The sequence below is a fragment of the Dermacentor albipictus genome, chromosome 4, assembly GCF_038994185.2.
Source record: "Dermacentor albipictus isolate Rhodes 1998 colony chromosome 4, USDA_Dalb.pri_finalv2, whole genome shotgun sequence".
NCBI lineage: Eukaryota > Metazoa > Arthropoda > Arachnida > Ixodida > Ixodidae > Dermacentor > Dermacentor albipictus.
Genome location: NC_091824.1, coordinates 162,983,393 through 163,005,045, shown reverse-complemented (window position 1 = coordinate 163,005,045; position 21,653 = coordinate 162,983,393). Strand labels below are relative to the sequence as shown.

Sequence of the window (21,653 nt, the reverse complement as noted above, 5' to 3'; positions counted from 1 at the left end):
CCATCTACGTCAATCTTTCTTCGCCATTCTATTACATTTATGCTGCTTCGACTTGGCGCTCTTTGGCCACATCTGACCCTTGCGCCAATAAACTCTGCAAATCCAGCAATTACAATTACGCTGCTGTTTTTGTGCCATCATTGTCATTGCGTCGTCGTTACACAGTCGCTACCATGCATCTGTTGTCATATCGTCGTTATGTCATTGTGGTCGTGCCATCGTTGTCTCTCCAGTTTTCTCATCCGACCCTTTTTATACCGTCATCCTCACAGAGGCTTCGGCTACAGTCGTCGTCATTCCGTTTCTCTCATACCATCGTCGTCATTTCGTCGTTGTAATACAGTAGTCTTATACATTCGTTGTCATACTGTCTTCGTGATGCCGTCGCGGTTGTCTCATCTTCACCACTCTAAATTCGATATCCGGCTATCGTCATGGAGCCGTATTCACACAATCGTCGCCATACCTTTATCGTAGTGCTACCGTCGTCATACCACATTTGGCGTTCCTTCGGCGTCAATCCTTCGTCCTCATTCTATCGCCGTCACTGCGTTGGTGTCGTACAGTCGTCGATATGCCGTCATGCTCATGGGAGACCTTGGCAAGTTAGTGCCACATCCATGTGGGAGAATACAGCAGTATGTTGCATATAACCGACGCAACCTAAGTCAGAGAATTAGCCCTACAGATCCTAAATAAATACGATTTCGGAAATACGGCGTGTCGCAACCTTGCTCGAAAGCTAATCGTATCACCATCGACAGTCGTCGTGAGGTGAGTTCACTGGTATTTTTTTTTTTGTTAATGCTGGCAGAACACTTAACTTGAGAGGCCACGAGGCTTTCTTCCTTGCCTGGGGCTTCAGTTCACCGCTGTAAGCCAATTAGAACGAAGCTTTTTTTTTGCCTCTTCCTTCGACTTTACCACTGCTGCTGCTCCTGCTGCGGCTCCTGATGCTGCTGTGACTGCTGCTGTCTGGAACACCGCGTCGGGAGATGGTTCAGGATGTGTGTATACATGACAGGAGCGAGTGAAGGGAAAAGCGACTGGAGAAACTCGTTATCACCCTCCCACGTCAAATGTGCACAATACCCTCTGGAGCTCTCTGGCCGTGGCCACATTAGCCTCTTGACAGCTGTAATTATCCGCGACTCCCCTTGGAGGCATTGCAGAAAGTGCAGCGCTTCCCTTTCTACTAAGGTGCGAGTGCAGAGGAGACGTAGATATAACCGCAGGAACCGTAGAACCGTAGAGAGTTGAGAAGAGGCAGTTACCATACAAGCGTGAGGGGGGGGGGGGGGGTTGCTGGTGAGAAGGCAAGGAAACCCTACTACTATACGACAGCGGTGGCGGGTAAACTGGATGAGGTTAAGTTCACGGTACGATACAGTACGTTGCTGCTATTTCTGAAAAAGAAAAACCATGTAAATATGTCAAGCCGACAAACTGTGCAGGGCATGCAGAAGCAGCGTCACATTATTTAAAGAGCACCGCAGGGTCCAGGCGACACTACGGAATCCATCGACGATTAAATCAACACTTCTTTGCCCGCCGCGTTAGCTTTGCAGCTAGGCATTGCTAGAGGTCGCGGATTTTATCCCAACCGCGGTAGCCGTATTTCGATGGGGGCGAAATAGAAAACGCACGAGCACTTAGATTTCGGGACACGTTAAACAACAACACGGTGTCAAAATAAATCCGGGGTCCGCCACTAAGGCGCGCCTCATAATCCGATTGTGGTTTTGGCATGTTGCAGCCCCATAGTCCAATTCAAGTTTAATACTTCTGCCACAATAGAATGTGTCATGTGAGGCATCGACAATGCTCAACCCTCTCAGACGTTATGAAGTATGACGCAAAAAACGCCTCAAGCAAATTTTTCCCTGTGTGTTTTATGTACTATGCAGACAAACAACAGTGGTACACGCAAAATAACCTTTCACGTCAACTCACCACTCTCGCGCTAGACTAAACGTTGAAGAAATTAAGCTTTAGCCGTCAACAGCACCACTAATTATCGTCAATCAAAGCATTAGGCACGGAATGCTTCACTTACATCGATTCCCACAGTGCGTGGGATCTCCGTAATTTCTTTTTTCGAAATACTTCCGCATACACAGTATGCTCGCCTAAACAACAGGAGAGCGGGGTTTTGTGAAACTTCAAGAGCGCAGATTTTCTTTTGCGATAGCAATTTATCGACACTCCAGGCGCATTTCTTCCGGCCCCGTGGTATTTCGTATAAAGTCCAAGGGCGATAACATCGTAGCTACGCACCGTATGCTGTATGTGCGAGCGAAAGCGTGCGAGGGTGAGCCGACGATGGCGGCTCAATCTCGCGCACGCAAGGGCGGAATGCGGGGAGAAAGTGCGCCATCTTCCTTAGCCCGCTAGCCACCAGGGCGAGGGGGTGTAGGGGGAGGGCGTTCTACTCCGGCGGATGCTGCGTATAGCGTGGTCGCGCGGACGCTTATTGAAAGCGATCTCCGATGGGGACAGAGCCTAGGCGCAACGAGAACTGATAGCTTTGTGTGCGCTGTGTTCTCGCCGATCAGTTCGCTTTGAAGCAAGAGGCAGCACGAGAGTCAATTCGCTCGCTGCTGCTGCCGCATTTCCTCACTCCAGCGTTTTGACAGCGAGTTTGCGCGATCATCTAGTGAGACGTGTTCATGTCTGCTTGTGCGCGCGTGACATGCTTCTTAATTTCGTTCGCAAGCGAATGTTCACATATTATAAAGGCGATAAAATTACTGCATATAGCTGTCTACTAATTTGCTATTTGTAACCATAAATGTGTCGAAGTGTACATGTACCCACTTATTAACAAGTTATGCTCTTTATGATTATTGAATATTAAGTACTGATATTATTCGGTTATTCAATTGTAATTTTTATGAATATTGCGATGCTGAGCCATACGCGGCTGGGAGGTTCCAATCATGTCACTGCTCAAAGTTGCTTTTCCGGTCGAAGGAAAACAATCCAGCGACAACGAAGTATCACCTATACCTTGCTCTCTATAGGGTCGTGCCTCTCTGATGCTTTTCTAGATCTTTCGTGTGGCTCTTTGCTCAGAATTAGTGAAATAGTGATCATAATGATCCTGCACTCACCGCGATTGAAAATTTCGTTATTGCAGTAAATATATAAAATTTCGCATTAAAACCGCACCAAAAGCATGTGAAGCTATTAGCGACATGCATGTTCAAACGCTGGCGAGCCATCAACGTCAATAAACCTGTTGCTTGCACTCATGTTCCTTCGCCTTGAAACACGTGTTCTTGTAAACCACTTTTATGCGCAAATGAGAATGTTTTATATGAACTCTTTTCACTGTAGAAACGAATAAATACAAATCAAGACCGGAATGTCCAACAGAGTTTCAATCTGCAGCGCGTAATCTGAATGTTCAGCGCCACCCCTACCTTTTCTTCTCTTTTCTTTTCGACACTCTAGGGTGTTATTTCGCCAGCACTATAATAGCCAGACAGGCATAGCGAACGTCCCAAATACCTTAGTGACCCGTGAGTTGCAACGTTATCTCTCGGTATTTGTTTTCTGTTTCTTTATGAACCCGCAGGTATTCTCGGGCACTAAATCCGTTGCGTAAGGATATATTACAGCCACTGAAGCGGCAAACGAGTATCCGAGATACACTCTAGCTCTCTCTCCAAAGCTATATGGCTCCGTGCCGCAACTTTTCACAGGCTCCAGGGCTTTTCGCCACCTGGATAGAATGTATAAGATAATCCAAAGAAAGAAAAGAGCTAACATATGGAACTGGAATGCCTAGGACGTGCCAAGAAAAATACCAGATGGGCAATGCAGCTACCCAGTGCCCTCTCGTACGCGCCATTCATTCAACACCCCGGGGCAGAAAAAGCAGATGAAGAAAGCCGCGAACCTCGTATATGTAGCGAGCTTCTGACGCGGATGGGAACCCGCGCGCCGGCCAGCGAGCATTTTGTTCCGCCTCGCTCGGCCGCACCACACACCTGAACGAATGACTCTGGCGAGGCGCACCGTTTCCAACGGCGGCAGCAGCAGCGCCACGTCCTCCGCAGTAGCGAGGAGCAACACGGTAGCCGTCAGACACCGCAATTTCGTTTCTATCCCTTTTGCTTCTGCTGTCGTAAAGGATGACACCGCGTGGCAGCAAATTACAGAAACGGGCCGTACGTGCCGGTCTGACCCCTCGCGCGCGCCGCTGGGAAGCCACCGGACAGCGGCCGTAAAGTCTGCGAGACTTGTTCATGCCTTTCGTTTGCTCCCGCTTCCTATCCATTCATTTTGCCCAAGTTTTACTCCTTGTATAGCAAGGATGTAGTGGGAATATTTTGTGAGGTTTCCTGCGTTGTTTCGAATGCTTTCATTTCTTCTCACTGGCCGTCAGCTCTCCTCTGCTACCAGCCTACACCCCCTCCCCACTATCTCTTACCGCTTTCAGTCTTTAATTTTACATGAAAGACGAACTGTCTCGAATGTTTTTGGGCTTTTATTTCAAGTACGCTTAAGAGCTTCTTATAACTTATGGTCCACATAGAAGAGACTTTCTTAAGCTGTTGAAAATGTCCGCAGTTTACGGTCGTGTGTTATCATATTACACAGCTTCAATTTTCAATCTGAGCGCTTGGCGGGCTTTGGACCTACACGACTTAGCAGAACAATCTGGCCCACGCTGGGACACTCCAATTTTATCAAAGAACGTTGTCCCGACGAGCAAATATGTTGGCGTTATCTGGCGCTGATAGATATTTAAGCACGAACACACGCGTTAACAAATGAACGCCAACACCATAGCTCCCTGGCTAGCACTGTAGTTTCTAAGAAATAAGCCCCTGAAGGTGATTACTTTCTGCCTCCAGCTTGCGTATTTGCTGCGCTCTGCAACACTACGTTTACAAAATTCCTCTTGCAAGAGGATGACACAATGCATGTTCTTTATCTCAGCATGTTTTGTCTTTCGCAGAATGCATGCGCAGATATCGTTCATATCCCTTCGGTAATTTTTGACACACAAGATTCAAATTATCGACTTCAAGGCTTCTTGCAGAGATAATAGGAGTAATGAAAACGGCATATATCTAAATCCGCGAACATATATTGCTGTTCTTTTATACGTTAACTTTAGTTGTTTCCTCCGTCATGGTGAACCGGGGGACAAAAGACACTCGCGTAACTGGATTTTGTTGGCCACAATGCGCCTGATACGGTACTGATCCCAAGCCATTACGCAGGTCTCCAGACACTGCATGTGCTTCCACCGCAGGACTTTTCTGGTTCTCATTTCTTCAAAGAAAACGTATTTGTTGGACTTGGCCCATTTGTTATCAGAGCGCTACATGATAAACTGACACCCGGAATGAAAAAATCCATATGGGCCAACTTTTATTCAAGGTATTGCACGACCACCTTGTGCGCGCACACTGCGTAATGACGTCCCGAGTACCAGTGCTGATTTTAATACGCATGAGGCAATGCTTCTGGAATATTTTTTCTAGATTAACGCTTTAAGCATGGCGATTAGTAGGAATTTTCTCTAATGAAAAATTCTAGCTTAAGAATTTCTCCTGTTTACGGACTCTATCCTATACTAACTGTTCAATATTGCTTGCCCACAATGAGAGAGCTTTGTCTTTTTATTTTTTATTTTATTTATTTATAGACTTTTTGGAGTTATCTTACGGATGTGATAAATGCTACTGGACAGCGGTGAACTTTTCACAGGAAAGAAAAGCTTTGTGAAGTGGGCCCAAAGTTCCTTGCCGGATGCTCAGATGAGAATTCTTGGCTCGACTTTCTTTAGGCTGCTCCCTAATCTCCACAGGAATGAATGCATTCTCAGAATACGGACATCGGGCGAGCCCTGGCACGATTGGGACGTGAGAGTGCGATCTCTGCCGCTGCTGAGACGTGGTAATCCTTCGCCATTTGCCTCGCGTCGTTGAAATGCGACAGCGCAAGTCCTGCCGCGAGAAGTTTAACTGCACGACCGGTCGCGGCAAGAATGTTCCTAAAATCCACGAGCCGCGAGAAATCGTAATGAGTTTTGCTCTTCCTATTTCGCAGCCACTGTGGAAGACCTGCGCCATGATGAAACGCCGCGCATCTTCACGGGCGGTGGAAGAGAAGCGTGGCCGAATAACGTGAGTGAAAATTGGAATACGAGAATTAAATGACGGCTTTCAAAGGTACGTCAAGGCAGTCTCTTAAAGAGCCATCTGACGCGGAGCTCATGAGATAGAATCACAGAAAGCGGACAGGATGCGATTTTTTTTTTCATGAGACCGCATTTCAATAACTCAAATGTACTGACTTGCTTATCGTTGTTCTTTCATAGAGAATACTATTCCTTCAGAGTACTTACCGACAATGATACCACTTTATATATATATATATATATATTACTGAGTCTCCACAGTCATATTTTTGTAGATCAATAAACTAAAATGTATAATGTCACTTTGAAATCCTGTTTCTCCGACATTTGAGAAAACGATAGGGTGGAATAGTGAAGCTCACGGAGGTTCACATTGTGTGCGTGCGCGTGTGCGTGCGTGTGTTTGTGTGTGTGTGTGTGTGTTTGTGTGTGTGTTTGTGTGTGTGTGTGTGTTTGTGTGTGTGTGTGTTTGTGTGTGTGTGTGTGTGTGACTCCACTGAAAGAAGGAAAGTCTTGTTGAAAGTCTTGTTTCTTTCTTTCCTGTTTCTTTCTTTTTTTTTGGGGGGGGGGAGGGGTAAGGGGGCAGGTGGACACAGATATAGTTCACTATAGTTATGTAAATGTACGTGTTACAACGTTTACTTCTGTTTCATTGTCTGGAATGCACTCTGAGCGAAAAGAGAACATGCTGAACTCATTTACTTCGATGCGCACGATCAAGTAAGAAAATTCATAATTTTTGACTTTTCTTACGCCGCTAATCACATCAACGCAAAGAAGGAAATAAAGGATATTATAGACGCAGGCAAATTCATGAAAGCTCCTGCGTCTTAACGTCAAATATTCTGAAATTTTGTCATTATTTACAGCGGATGTTTCTCAAAAACAGCGATTTCACTGATGTATTCAAGAAAAGGCCAGTGAGTAAAAGTTAACGATTGTAAGGAGCAAACAGCCCACATATCTACTAGAGTATACTAAGCGATTATTATAAGCTGTCATTATAAAAAGCTCTTTAACAGCTTCAAACTGGTGTGAAGAGCTACAATTCACACTGCAGCGGTTGTATTTAGCGGTGATGCTGTATGGTTCGATAGCTCACTGGCATCTTGTAACCTTCGACTCCTTCTTGGTGGCTAAACGGCTGTTGAATTTTATTACTGATTAAAATGGCTGGCCTTTGATGCTCAGACATGACACGAAATGGAAAAAAAGATTAAAAAGAGAAGCTACTCTGTTTCACATTTCGGCGTACATCAGTCAACCCAAGCACGTCAATATTAATCCCGAGCCTTGAGGCTATGCTGTGCGCCAAAGAGTAATAATTGTCCGCGAGATATACAGGAAAGGTCAAGCGCAGCATGCCAATCATGTTTTTCCTTTTACGGCGATGTTAATCTCGCCCATTAGTTGGTGAGCCAACAGGCACATTGATTTTCCAAACTCTTCAATGGAAGCACTAAGTGAGCTGAGCAGTATGCTGCTTCATTTTGACGCACGGCACAGATATCAACGCTGGGCCCCAGACTATGCCTCATCGCAGTGATTTTCATTGTTTTCGTGGTGTGCCCGCGTTCGAAAAAGAACGCGCCACAGCGGAGTACACCTTATTTCTTTGTTACAAACGGAGTGTGACATTAGTTCGGGGAAGGAACGAGCTTTAGCTGCGTTTAATTTCAACAAGCTTTCGAAAGAAATAGCGGCACAATGAAAACCACAAGGGCCGCGTCATCTGGCGCCATGTTTAGGGAGAAAATTGAAATTGTAAAATTCAGGTGTCGGCCTCCATAAGCTATATATGAAGTTGAAGTTTATTTTTCCCCACCAACAGTACAGTGTATTTTACATAGAACAGTTGTGGCGTGGAAAGGGGGAAAAAAGCTGCGCTGATACAGCCTGACTAGCCCCACCTCCCATCCGTACAAGGCAGCAGAGCGATAGCACAGCAAACTTCACACAGCCTTAACGTATGATAGAAATATAAACAAAATAAATAAATAAAGCTTGTACGATAATTGTCAAGTAGACATAATTATAGACTAGAGTACGACGAGCGTTGAAGACAAACATCTCGACAAGTTAAACAAAAGAAAGAAAGAAAGAACCAAAGAAAGAAAGAAAAGCGGATACGGTACGATAAGGTGCTTGGAGAAAAGCCACTGATACGTCTCTATTTTTATTGTGTAGCCTTTACGCTTAACCTCTAGCGCTGATGTAAACAACTTCTTGTAACTGGTCAATTGCGTCTCTTGTGGTGAACGAAAACCTCGTATCTTGTTACTTATGTATGAACGCAGCATTGTTATAAGGATTTTGATGCTTTCATTGGCAATGATTTTTTTTAGGCAGCAGGTAATGAAAACGAAAACGTTTCGTCATTTTCCTATCGTCGCTTTGTTTCGTTAAGCTATTTCAGCCAGAAACTGGCATCACTGGCCTGTCATTTTAGGCTTTCCGCTCTCGTCAGGGGCCCGCTATCCTTCCCTGGGAGAGCTGCGCCCGTTACGCGATGGCTGCTCTCGCCATCAGCGCCGAGAGCTGAACGTGGCCCGAGGACCCGCTCGGTCTGCAGGGACGGCACGGCTGAGCGGCAATTAAGCGCGCAGGCCGCGTCAGCGCTCGAACCAGCCACCCGCAGGGTCGGCTCCGAGGGCTTCCTGATAAATGGGGCCTTCGTCAGCGCACGTCTTCCACAGGAAGAGCACGTCTCGCCAGCTTGCTTTGCCGGCCCATCAATATCCGCCACGAGGAACGCGCTCAGAAGCCGTCGGCCCAAAAAAGAAAAAGAAAAAAAAACGACTGGCAAGAACAGGGCGGAGTGACACGTTGCACGCTCTTACTGTTTCGCGCTCGCGAATTTTGCGCATACGCTCGCAAGTATTGCAAGCTCAACCACAAGAAAACGGTGCTTAGCGTTGTCACGTATGTACACCCATTCGCACATTCACGTTTCCGGAGGTGCTGACCGGTTAGCCGACTACACGTGGCTTGCCGGTGATTAGGAAACGTCCAAGAGAAGGTCAAAAGTAAAGGTATCGCGCTCAGCGGCAAAGCGCAATTGGTCTGAAGTTGTCCTAGAGTCACATTTAAATCTGAAATCACCTTGCACTCGTGAAAAATACATGATACTTGTAGGGGGCATCTTTTCGACAGGGATCGGTTTCTGTGTGAAATGAATCAACCACGAGAGTACAGGTGCCAGATTGCTTGACCCCCTCCCATATTGATAAGGCAAACTCCACTTCATAGAGAATTAACATTGCCTCCAGGAGTGAATTCAGTAGTTTTATTCTTCTTTTTATTGTGCTTTTATTTATATTTTACTTTATTACTTCTTGGGCTTGAGTCGAGGTGTAGCGGACGCCACTGTACGAGCCAATAGTTCCATTAACTCCCTATCAATAAAATCGAATCTGCGATTTAACGAGCCGAAACTGCACTGTAGCCTGCGAGAGTCGATGTAGTGTCTAGGGTTCCAAATTATTATTGATCACCTGGTTTTCTTGAACGCCCACTCAAAGCACAATGCACAAGCGTGCATTACAATTGTAAATTTTATTTATCGTAATAACACGGCAAGAGATACTCAACTGTGTGCCTCAACAAACTAGGAGAAAATGCTTTTCTATAACGATTTATAACGGTAAATGTTATCGTTATCATCCCCCGAAAATGCGTGCGTTTTCTAATTCAGCTCTCGTTAAATATTAATAAAACAAGCACCTTATCAGTGCTGGTATATTTTCTGATATAGTAAGCAAACGTTATTAAGAACATGCAATCAGGGGTTATAATTGTGCTAACAATTTACTTTAGCATGAAACTAAGCAAGCTTTCATCTCCTTATTTTATCACGATTCCTTTCGTTTCTTCTCGTATCCCCTCTCATTTTCTTATCCCCTTAGCCCTGCATAGCGCTACAAGGCAGTCTTTACACTGGCTAATCTCCCTGCCCTTACCTCTCTTTTTCTTGCTCCTTCTTCATCCGTTCAAAAAATAGAATTCGAAAGGGTTTTATTTGATGATAAAAAGTATATCCTGACTTTCTTCCTTATCGAAGAAAATGCACTGTAAGATATAAAGCAGACGTGGCCTCATAACGAGAAAGATTTGGGAGAAAGGAAGTTGTACATGCACACCAGTAAAATAACTTTGATTTCAATATAGGAAAATGGCGTTTCAAAGCGCGACAAGATGGCCTGACAGCCATCTTTTTACACTTCGTTTTTTGTGTGCATGCGGAATTATACTAAGACACAAAGCAAGAGATGGCTAAGCACTTGCCATAATTTTTTATGGTCTAATATATTCCGACATGATCAGAGGCGTCAAAAGTTTTAAACCGTACATCCGATATGCATGGGCGTAAGTTATCGACTGCTGTGTATTGTAATGTTATCACTTCCATCGTTGTTTCCTATAGGATCGCACCCTTTACGACTGCGACCGATATTAGGGGAAAATGTTCAAAGTCGTGGACACCGTAAAAGTACCGCGAACCTTATAGGTGATACGACCATGACAAAGTACAGCCGCCTGCACCAAGGCTGGTTCTCAAGGTTTCATCGCCGCACGTCAGCGAATATTACTGGATATCCCCCGTACTTTACCGCCGCTTTCTTGCGCAGTGTTCAAGTAGTTTGTTTCTTTTACTCAGAAGATTATTTTTTACACGCACAGGTATGCTGTTTACGTGTTGTCCACTCTATGACTTATTTTCTCGGCAGATGCGCCCTCTTGATGTTTTCTTCTTCTTTAATAAATGCTCCGGCAGCAGCGCACTAAACTGCGTGGAGCTTACCAACAAAAATCACAGCCAAATCTTAATAGATACTGCTAATAGAGAGCGAATTGGGCAGTATTGGTTACCGCAATAAACTCTGAAAGGTGCTTACGCCGGCCATACCAACGTAAAACTTTCGCATATCTTCAAAAGCGGTACAGAATAGGAATGCCTAGTAAGAAATTTCATGCACGCTTTTAGAGTGCAGTATTCGTTGTAAAGCTCCGTTTCAAAGTCTTCTTTTCAAAGTCAGCTAATATATTTGCCTTACGCAATACCTATGGTTTGGTAGGCTTATGCTTATGGATTGGAAATGAGCGAGGCTATTTGAAGTCACGTGAGTTACAATTGAATAGAGATTAAGAGCTAAATATCTGTAGTTGGGCAGGGCCGGTAATGCGTATAGAGCAAATGACCAGTGCACTGCTGGTGCAAAGGGAAGGGAAGCGCACGCGAAGGCGGTAGAAGGTCAGGTTCTGTAATGAGTTTAGGAACCTAAATTTGCAGCCGCAGGAGGGAGTTAGCTGACGCCAAAAAGGGAGTAATTAGAGACCGCTTGTAGAGCAATTCGTGTTGCTGAGGATATAAATGAGGGTTATCAAAGTAAACAAATTTGAATGCGTGGAAAAAAAAATTATCCAGACACTATCGCCCCACTTGAATCAACATTTCTTGGCTAAATGCGATCCACCTCGCTAGGATTAATTTATGTGTGAACGCACGAAGCATTATGTACCCTGACGCTCACATAAAAGCAGCCGAGTATGCGTCCGGAAGAAGTATATTTTACGCAAATGGAGAAGACACTCAGCAGTCCTTCTTAAATCTTTGTCTTCACCCTAAAATATATCCTTTCCATCACATGCTAATACTTGGTCATTCATAACAATGCTTACTAAATTTTACTCTTTTTGAATTTCTCACTCTTTCATGCGTTCCCTTATAGTCTTTTTACATAACTTACTTGTATCTTGCTTTTCTTTTCTCGACGAAGAAAATAAAGCGTCCTTTCATCTGCTTTACGAACTAGCACTGCTAATGAAGGCTGCTGTTCGAATGCGTGGACTAGATGCACGTACTGTATAAATAAAATCTTGAATGCATTTTGAAAAAAGGCCTTGCTGAGAACGCTTTGATAAAATCTCGAGAGTGAATGGCTTCGCAAATAACTGTTGCGAACGCGGGCGCACGTCAAAAGCAGAACAAGGATAATCAACATATTTTTGCTTTGGTTTACCAGCGCAACGTCGTCGTCATACCTGCGCCGACTACTTACGACGAATAAGCAAAATCTCAAGGCTCGTGTGAATGCAATCAGTGGCAAACTAGTTTGCAGCATCACCAGAGGCTGCTCCCCCCCCCCCTCCCCACCTTGTTAGACTCTTTAATGCTGTTTGTTATTGAGAGCCTTAAAATATCTTATTTCACGCCGAAATCCACATAAAAAACTTTTTCTGGACCAAGATTCAGAGAGAGTGCAGTTGGATAAACACAGAAGAAAACCGGCCGGCTTGGTGTTTACAAAAGCGGCGTAAAGTAAAAAAGAACACACACAACGAAAGAAAAAAAGAACTCTCAATGAAAGACTTTAGCGTCTTTGCGAACCTATCATGCACGCTGAAAAAGAAAAAAAAAGAAAGCGTATCAATTTCTATTCACAAGGTCGCTGCTAACGAGCTGCTATCACGGCTCTTCAAGGAGGGTGCACGGACGAAGCAAAATTCAGGTGCGTGCGCACAGCACCTTAAGCACTCAGGCTAAAGATAACGATACGCTCTTCATCTATAAGCCCCGCTAAGAGAAAAGCAGCCTTACATGGCAGTGACATGTAGCCTGTTTCTGCAACGCATCCCGCTAGAAAAATAAATGACAGAGTTGCACGCAGTTCAAGCGCCACGCTCAAACCAACATGAACATGGCTGTCCACGGCGTGTACCAATGGCTCATGTCTCACACGCATTCTGAAAACTGATGTATGGTGCCAGGTAAGCAGTAAAATGCTCTTCGATTAAGCTTCCCAAGCGTACAACTTTTACTTACACAAATAACGTCTAAGGTTTGTTCTTTGAAGAAAATGCACACGAAAAGTAGATGCCTGCTCGAGGTTGCCACAGACAGTGTCATGTAGTCTCTTGATACGATTGGAACTATTAAGGGATTATTAGGTTTCTCTACCATGCCACGCAGACAAATGAAAAGCACGGCATGTAAGCGAGAAATACGTGTAAGCCAGAGAAAAAATTTGCAGTTCCGCCTGAAACGCGAAGCACCGATTGCGATAGCAAATTAGTAGATAGCTGTACGAAGTATGGTTAGTAGTTTTATCGGCCGTATAACATTTTAAAGATTCGCTTACTAATTAAATTAACAATGACACAATATGTAAGCGTGACTCAACGAGGACGTAGAAAGAAAGAGACACACAGAGACAGCGCTCTGTTTGTGTGTCTGCTTCTTTGTACGTCCTTGTTCAGCCGCGCTTAAACACACTATCATGGATTCAAACCGACCAGCCCGTCAACGTGCTTTAGCTAAATTATTCAGCATGATGTCACGCGCGCATAGGTAAGCTTGAACACAGATCGCTCGGTGACAGCGGCAACTGTCTATGAAAACGCTGGAGTTAGGAATCACGGCAGAAGCCGCGAGCCAATTGACCTCCGTGCATCTGTCGCTTCAACGCGAATGAAACGTCAAAAGCACAGGGCATACGAAGCTTCTGGCTCTACGCGCACTCTGCAAACATCGCAGATCGGTTTGAAGAAGAGGCCCGCGTGGGCGCGCACTTTAGCCACAGCGCAGACCACTTTCAAGACACACGAGCGCCGGCAACGCATGCCTACGGCTTACGCCAATGGCGTCTACTACGGCGTCCGCGATTCGCGTGGCCATCGCCGTAGTAGACGGCGCGGTTGTCTCCTCTCTGTACGGAGCGGCGGGCGAGGAGGACATCGAGGCACCGTAGCAGCCGCCGGAGAATTCCTTCCCTCCTCCCTCGCCTCAGCCCCCTGCCTCGCGCGCCACAGGAGAGGGCACGCATCCGGACTGCGTTTCTCGCTCGCGCACGCGAGATTGAACCGCGTTCGCCGGCTCACCCTCACACACTTTCACTCATACGGAACCTCACGGCGATGACGGCGCCGACGGCACCGACAGAAGTGCGCCTGCAGGGTCCATATAATTGCTATCGCAATAAAAATAACTCAACAGATTATCTCCCCGCAAAGCCTCTTGTTCAACGTGTCTCTCCAGACACTTGACGCTCAACAATAAGCGTCGACACTCAGTCGTTGGTTGTGTTCTGCCCTGAAGGCGCTTGCTGATCGTAATAACAGTGCTTAAGAACACTAACTGGCTTATCACACATTTTTGTGCGTTGAAAATGGAAGCACTGTGATTAATGTCAGGGAGATATTATACCAAACGATTAAAGAGTCTAATCTCCTAGTTTGCTGTTCCGTTCGCTAAAGGTGTTGGCAGCGTCGAAGTATCTACACAGAGTTTTGCGCCTGCATCTTAACGACTCCGCAGTTCTGTTTGAGGACGTCGAGCGTACTTCAGGCTTTTAGAAATGTATGTTAGAAGGCTGTGCCTCTTTACCTTGATAAACTCATCTGCTTCATCGGGATAAAGCTCATCCGCCGCCAGGGCTATGAGTGACCCTGCCTAGCACTCATTGGGATAAGTTCACGACACATACACAAATACCCAAGAAAGAGGGAAGAGGGACAGCCGCCACCGTATCTCGATTGCCGCAGCATCGAACGCGTCACGTGGATGCTCTGGGCGCGGCTCCCAGTGGTTTCAAGCTGTCTTTTGGTTTTTAAGTTTATTTGCCTACGTCTTGTTCTTTCTGCATTTTCAATTGAAAGCTCAATAAGTTGTCCCGTGTTTTGCATAGTTTTATTGTCTTATAAGATTGAAAACACAAACGAAGACAGGGCCACGAGAAACGTGGACAGGCACTTACTTCCAGCGTTGTTGAATGTGGAAAAACAATGATTCTATTCATGTTGCTAGAAAGCAGTATCACACGAGAAGATAAATAAAACCACAACGTGTGAAAACAACACTTTCAACACACATGGGACATGAGCAAATAAACCAGAAAACAAACTAAACAAATGACCGCGAGCGCCTGTTGCACAAGCCAACACCCTCCAAGTAAGTTACTTCCTTCTGAGATAATGACATAGAAGGTTTACTGACACACGTGCACTCCTCCCCTTTCATTCGTGACGCTTCGACTGTAACCCAAGTGCTTACATCCTTGTGCTTATAAATTACCACAGTACGTTCCATCTCTTCTTGATGTCCCCTCTCTAGTATAACCGCTTTCTAACATGTGTCAGATCATCGTTCTTCCGCATTAAACTCAATTGGAAGTAAGCGCCTGAACATCTTTCTTGTGGCCCTGTCTTCCTTTGCGTTTTCAAGCTTCTTACACTATAGAATGCCTACTACCCCAAACTATCACTCTTCATTGTCTAGCTCAGCGTAGGCCATGCGAAAATATACGTAAACATTTGCTCGAAAACCAGCAGAAATTAGCAGTTTTTTTAAAATGCAAGGAATTGAAATATTTTAAACGAATATCATGTTCGCACGGATCCAGCGCTTATTTGTAGTTATACTATGTGCAATCTACAAAGTAGTAACGCTACAGAATCACCTTCAAAATTCTTGACAAGGTGTGTGGTTTGAAAAACCACAGGGTGCGCAGCGACTCTCGAGCATTACTGCTATTAAACAGATGCCGTATTCCAACTTTACACTTGCTTTGCAACGGCCTCCAACGACATCTGGTACCTGAAATCTAAAGTGTTCAGTGTATTGATGGCCAATACTTAAACCCAAAAATGAAAAAGGCAAATATGACTCATTGCTCCTGCGCAATAAAAGCTTACTCTAATAAAGTAAGTGTAATAGCAGTTGTATATTCAAAATGCAGTAGATGTTGCTATTGTCTTTCATGAAAGACGCGAAAAACTAATATACTCAGAAATTTTGCCACTGAATCGGTAAAAATTTTATGAAGTCAACAGACCTACTGACAAATCAGCAGCTGTGACAACACTGGTACCACATAAGATATTACCTTGCCATTTAACGTCTAGCTATAACTTTATATTTTTCTTATATTTATATATATCTATATATCCGAACAGAACTTCACTCGTCACCAGCCGCGACAGCCTTCGAAGCATTGTAAACGTACAGCTTTTGTTTATTCTGAACTCCGCAAAAGAATGAAAATAAGAGGATGTCAGAGAAAACAATAAAGACGGGGTCGTGCTTTAACGCGACCGCCGCCGTGTGTTATGGATCGGAAGACAGTAAGGTCGTAGATCCACTTTTACGATCGTGGATTTGCGTCTCACCCTCAGCCTCTTCTCTTTGCCGTTGCTGCCTTACTTTCGTCTGCATAGAAAGCCCACAAAAAGGAGCCAGCGTATAGCATCACTTCCTCGTCCGCCTTGACGTCAGAGATTGCTGGGGCGAACCGAGCGTGCAGTAGGGGGCAATCGCAGCCCGGCTTGTAAGTCACCCGCAGTTCGCGTCTCCGCGGCTCGCCCCCAAGTGCACGAACACGGAATAGGCGCTCGCGCCGCGAATGGCGTCTTCTTTAGCTCTAAACGATGCGTAAACGTCGCCCCGAATCCCGATTTCGGCGAAGCCAGGGCGACCTATGCTCTCAGACTACCTCGCCCTTCCGTGCGTGCAAGCAAATTGCGATGCGGGACACAGGCTCCTCTTTAATACTAGCGCACCTCGGCGACGGCTGAGATAGTACGCAGAGCACGAGCACGAGACTTAACGCTCGAAGCACTAGCGATGCACAAGCTCAGGCACGTGCGGTAAAATTAGGCTCGTGTCTCCCGTTTCCCTGTTCGGCCCCATGGTCTCCCCTCTCGGAACTAATCAAGCCGGCTTTAGAAATTCAGTGTCATCGTAAATTTGCTAGTGCAATGACTCGACGGACACCAATGCACTTGATGTAGTTCTCGAAATGGGAAAACGCTAATCTCGCATGAGCTAAAGAACAGAAATTTATTTCGGCGCCGATCTGACAACGTTACTGCTATAACATGGCTGAACACTCCCTAGTCATTCTTCCCCGCCGAAGGTTTTTTGCCGCTGTTCACAGTATATATAGAGGATAGGATACTTTCGTTTGTAGTCGTAAGTACTCAAAGTGACGCTATATAAATGAACTGTTCTTTATTTCTCTTTTCGCGAAGAAATGTTCAGAGTCAAAACACTTTACGTTCGTTATCACGACTAGCCATGCAAGCTGTTCTACGAACTGCCCCTTGTTTGGAGTTTAATTAACGCAAAGCTATCTTATTGCTTGTAATGATGTTCATTGAAACAGTGCACGTTAACGAACACCAGGTAGACAAAAGTAATTCGGAGTCGCCCACTACGCCTTGCCTCATGATCAAATAGGCGTTTTGGCACGTAAAACAGCAGAATTTAATTCAATTTCTTTAAACAGCGCTGAAATCTGAAGAAGAACAAGATAGGTCCAGTGAAGACAGCGTTCTATGCATATTCGGTGTGCTTCGCTTCGCTTTGTCAGATTCCTGCAACTAATCTCCAGTAACGATGAACATCCAACAATTCCAATTCGCAATTAAGGTTGGTAGATGTACCAAGCACCACTTTTTCCGAGGTCGTAAGTGAGAAACCAACATAAGCATAGCATTTAGCATATGATCCTTGCGGGTAGGTCATCAACTCAAAGGACAGCCCGTTTTTTTCGCGTAAGTCGTACTCAAGCACTGCTACGGTGTTGGGCTGCTAAGCACGAGGACCCAGGATCGAACGCCAGTCACGGCGGTCGCATTTCAATGGGGGCGAAGTGCTAAAACACTTGTGTGCTTAGACCTGGGTGTACGCTAAAGAACCACAGGCGGTCCAAATTACTCCGGATTCCCCCACTAAGGCGTGCCTCATAATCTAATCGTCGTTTTAATTGGCACGTAAAGCCCCAGAATTTAATTTTTTTAGTACTCAAGCACTCACAATATTACCGCGAAAACAAAACAATTACAGTGACTTTTAAAAGTCTGGCCCTAAAGTTCAATACAGGACGCCTGAAACATGCGCCTTCCGTGCGTTCTGTGCGCGCGAATAGCGCAGGCGTTGCGCCATCTCTGTTTGAACCTCTGACTAATAATATGCAGCTTCTGGCAGAGGAGTATGACCTCTAAGACCTCTGGTGCAACTCAGCATCCTTTTCTAAGCAGGCATCGTATAAGTTACGCCAGTGCGGCAGGCAATTTGAATTGCAGAATTGAGACCTTTTAGCCGATATTTAACACTTCGATGAAATTGTCTCTCAGTATAAAATAAACGTTGCAAGCTTTACAGAAAGGTGACGCATCATTTAAGCTCTATTCGATGTTCGTCTTCACTGCGAAATTATAGAACGCTTACAAGACCATGCTGCCTCGCTTACTAACGAATAAGTTGACACTGGGGGCGGACTATGCGGAAGTTATTATAATAGAAACGGCTGAAAAGGCGGTAGAGTACGAACGCACAAGAAATACAAGAGGAAACAGATAAATGGATTAAAACTGCATTCGCCCTCAGAAAAGCAAATGTGACACGTATTGTGACTCTCCTGTGTAACACCTCACACAGGAGAGTCTGCTGACTTTCCCAACACAAAGAGCGTTGTCTTGTGGGAGTTGGCGCGAAGAGCCACGGTTTATTTAGGCCAGCCAGTCATGGTGCAGCGGGATTTTGGGAGCGCCAGACACCACGGCCGCTCAGGTCGAGCGAACTAGCGTGTTCCATTCTCGCACTACCTGCGCGCCAGCCCGTCTTCTTCGCCGACTTTGGAAGCGATAGTCGCGCCGCCACACTCTTATTTGCCTACGCATGCGCCCTAAATCATTGACTGCGGGCTACGCACAACATGCTTACTCAAGCATGCCTGCTATAATGAAACTGGTGTGACTAATTGCTAATAGCGTGCGACCATTTCGCAAAGGTACAGAGCTTAACAATAGCAGTGGTTCTCCACTAAGCTATACACAACTCGTTTCCTTTTTTCCTGAAATATTTCCAAGTTTTTCTTTAAATGTATGTGGCGGATAGCGCAATGTTGTATATCTCAACAGGAGAACGCTACTTAAGAGGCAGATATTCAATTAGCTAATCAAAAACGTTAACTAAAAGTATTTTCATTATTGTCATTACGACACATGTTCCAAATGCTGAAATTTAAGTCATGCGGCGGTAACGTCAAATCCAGGCAGCAGTTTACTTGATACAAAGACCAATCAGGAGATATACATCCCCACAATGCGCTATCGAAACAAGCTAACGTAACTTTGTATCAATAGGTATTACATGTGCTTTACATGCTTCTTAAGTACTTCTTTCAGAAGAAAACGCCTTGTTCTTAAAGTTCCTTACCTAAGTCACACACAGAACATGTTTAACAAGCTTAAGCTTGTAAACGTACAATCTATGTACAATTTCATACTACTTCGACAACATAAACTGGAAACAAACAAGAAAAATTAACTTCTGAAATCACTGGCGAGGTTGCGAAAGAATTCCCCTGCGTACAACACATGCTATCCCGAAGCATGGAAAGTTGATAGATGCCGCACTACCTACGGTAAGCAAATGTCAAAGTACACATTACCGACCTTGTTAAATGAGTTGGCCGAAGATAGCATGGATATAGAAATGGTCTCTGTGAATCAGCTACGCAACATATATGTATAACTCTCTATTGTTATATTTTTTGTTGAAACATTACTTGTAATTTCTGTACTTTTTTGCTTGTTTATGATACAGTGAAGTTCCCACGATGTTTTTGTATATTCATGAATTTTCTTTACGCACATGTCTGCCTGTTGTTTGCATTGTTTTTTGTATTTTCTGTAGTTCTTGCATTTCTTGAAAATTGATTTTCTCCTCTACTTTTTGTATAAGATTGATACCACTGTATGTCAGGCTATCGTGCACGGACCTAGTCAAGCCTTTTCACGCTTTTTGTCCGTGCTCCAAACATCTGGCAGATGTTGAATAAAGCTGAATTGAATTGAATACCGCCGGAAACAAGCTAAGGCGTTGGCTGGGCAACATGACATGCTTAATTAGCGAAATAATTGTCACTCTGCATCTGCCAAGTAAAAGTTTGTTAACTACTCAGGAATTTCGTACAGGTCACTTATGTGAAAACGCCATATATGAAGCAAGAATTTTGAGTTAATTTTCATTGCTTCGCTGCAGTGACGTCGCTACTTACTAGTACACAAAAACAAATATTTAGGAAAATCAATTGGACAAGAGTAAAATTGGCCAAGAAGAAACAGGCCAACCATTACGCAGTAAGGGTAAAAGCAGACCAATTCAAGCTGGTACTTGGAAACAAATATACACCTTATAACAAAGATATGAAGATGACATAGATGTAATGAATGAAACTGTAACTTTAGGTTAGCGTCAGAAGCAGCAACTGAAGTGGGAGTTAAGGCACCAACGCAACCAGTAGTTAAGCTCTCCATAAAGAAACGACAAAGAATGAACGTGTCCAACTTAAGAGATCAGCGAGAACTCGCAGAACTGTCAAAAGGGATCAACAAGGAGAAAGTAAGGGATATTCAAAACTATAACGCTAGAAAGACTGAGGAAGCAATAAAAAATGGACGTAGCACGAAATCAGTGAGAAGAAAACTCGGCATAGGACAAGCCAAGATGTATGCACTGAAAGATAAGCAAGGTAATATCGTCAGCAACTTCGAAGATATAGTAAAAGCAAAGGAAGAATTCTATACTGACATGTACAGTACCCAGAGCAGCCACTATACCTCCATTCAAAGTTGTAACGAACAGGTTACAGAGGCTCCTTCTATAACTCGCGACGAAGTTAGAAGGGCCTTGCAAAGCATGAAACGGGGAAAAGTGGCAGGAGAAGATGGACTTCCAGTCGATTTAATCAAAGATGGAGGAGACATAATTCTTGAAAAATTTGCTGCCCTTTATACGAACTGTCTATTTACTTCAAGGGTCCCAAAGAACTGGAAGAATCCCACCATTATGCTAGTCCACAAAAAAGGAAACGTTAAAGATTTGAAACATTGTACGCCCATTAGCTTACTTACAGCATTATATAAAATATTCACCAAGATAATTTCCAATAGAATAAGGGCAACACTGCACTTCAGTCAACCAAGGGAACAGGCTGGTTTAAGGAAGCGATACTTCACAATGGATCACATCCATGTCATCAATTAGATAATCTTGAAATCTGCGGAGGACCATCAGCCTCTCTATATGGCTTTCATACATTACGAAAAGACATTTGATTCAGTGGCGATACCAGTAGTTATAGAGGCATTACGTAGTGAAGAAGCAAAGGAAGCTAAGGTAAATATCCTAGAAAATATCTACAGAGATTCGAAAGCTACCTTAATTCGTCATAAGAAAAGTATAAAGATGCATATAAAGAGAGGAGTCAGTCGGTTTTCAGATGACATTGTCCTTTTCAGCAACACTGGGGACGAATTACAACAAATGATTGAGGACATTAACAGAGAAAGCGTAATAGTGGGGTTGAAGATCAAAATGCGGACGACATAGATAATGCTCGTTAGCCTGGCAAGGTAACGAGAGTTAAACATCACCAGTCAGCCTGTAGAGTCTGTGAAGGAGTACGTTCCCCTTAGTCAATTACTCACA

General features: G+C 44.5%; 1 protein-coding gene and 1 long non-coding RNA gene across 6 annotated transcripts in view; one reads left to right on the top strand and one right to left on the bottom strand.

Annotated features, from left to right (window-relative positions):
• The window catches only part of LOC135899974 (irregular chiasm C-roughest protein-like), an 872,345-nt gene that overhangs the window by 375,559 nt on the left and 475,133 nt on the right, over positions 1-21,653 (bottom strand). The window lies entirely within an intron of this gene.
• Positions 1-21,653, top strand: part of LOC135899977 (uncharacterized) — a 322,265-nt gene that overhangs the window by 4,963 nt on the left and 295,649 nt on the right. Inside the window, exon 3 of the long non-coding RNA XR_010563761.2 lies at positions 6,070-6,146. This is a non-coding gene — a long non-coding RNA (uncharacterized lncRNA). The remainder of the gene's footprint in view (positions 1-6,069; positions 6,147-21,653) is intronic.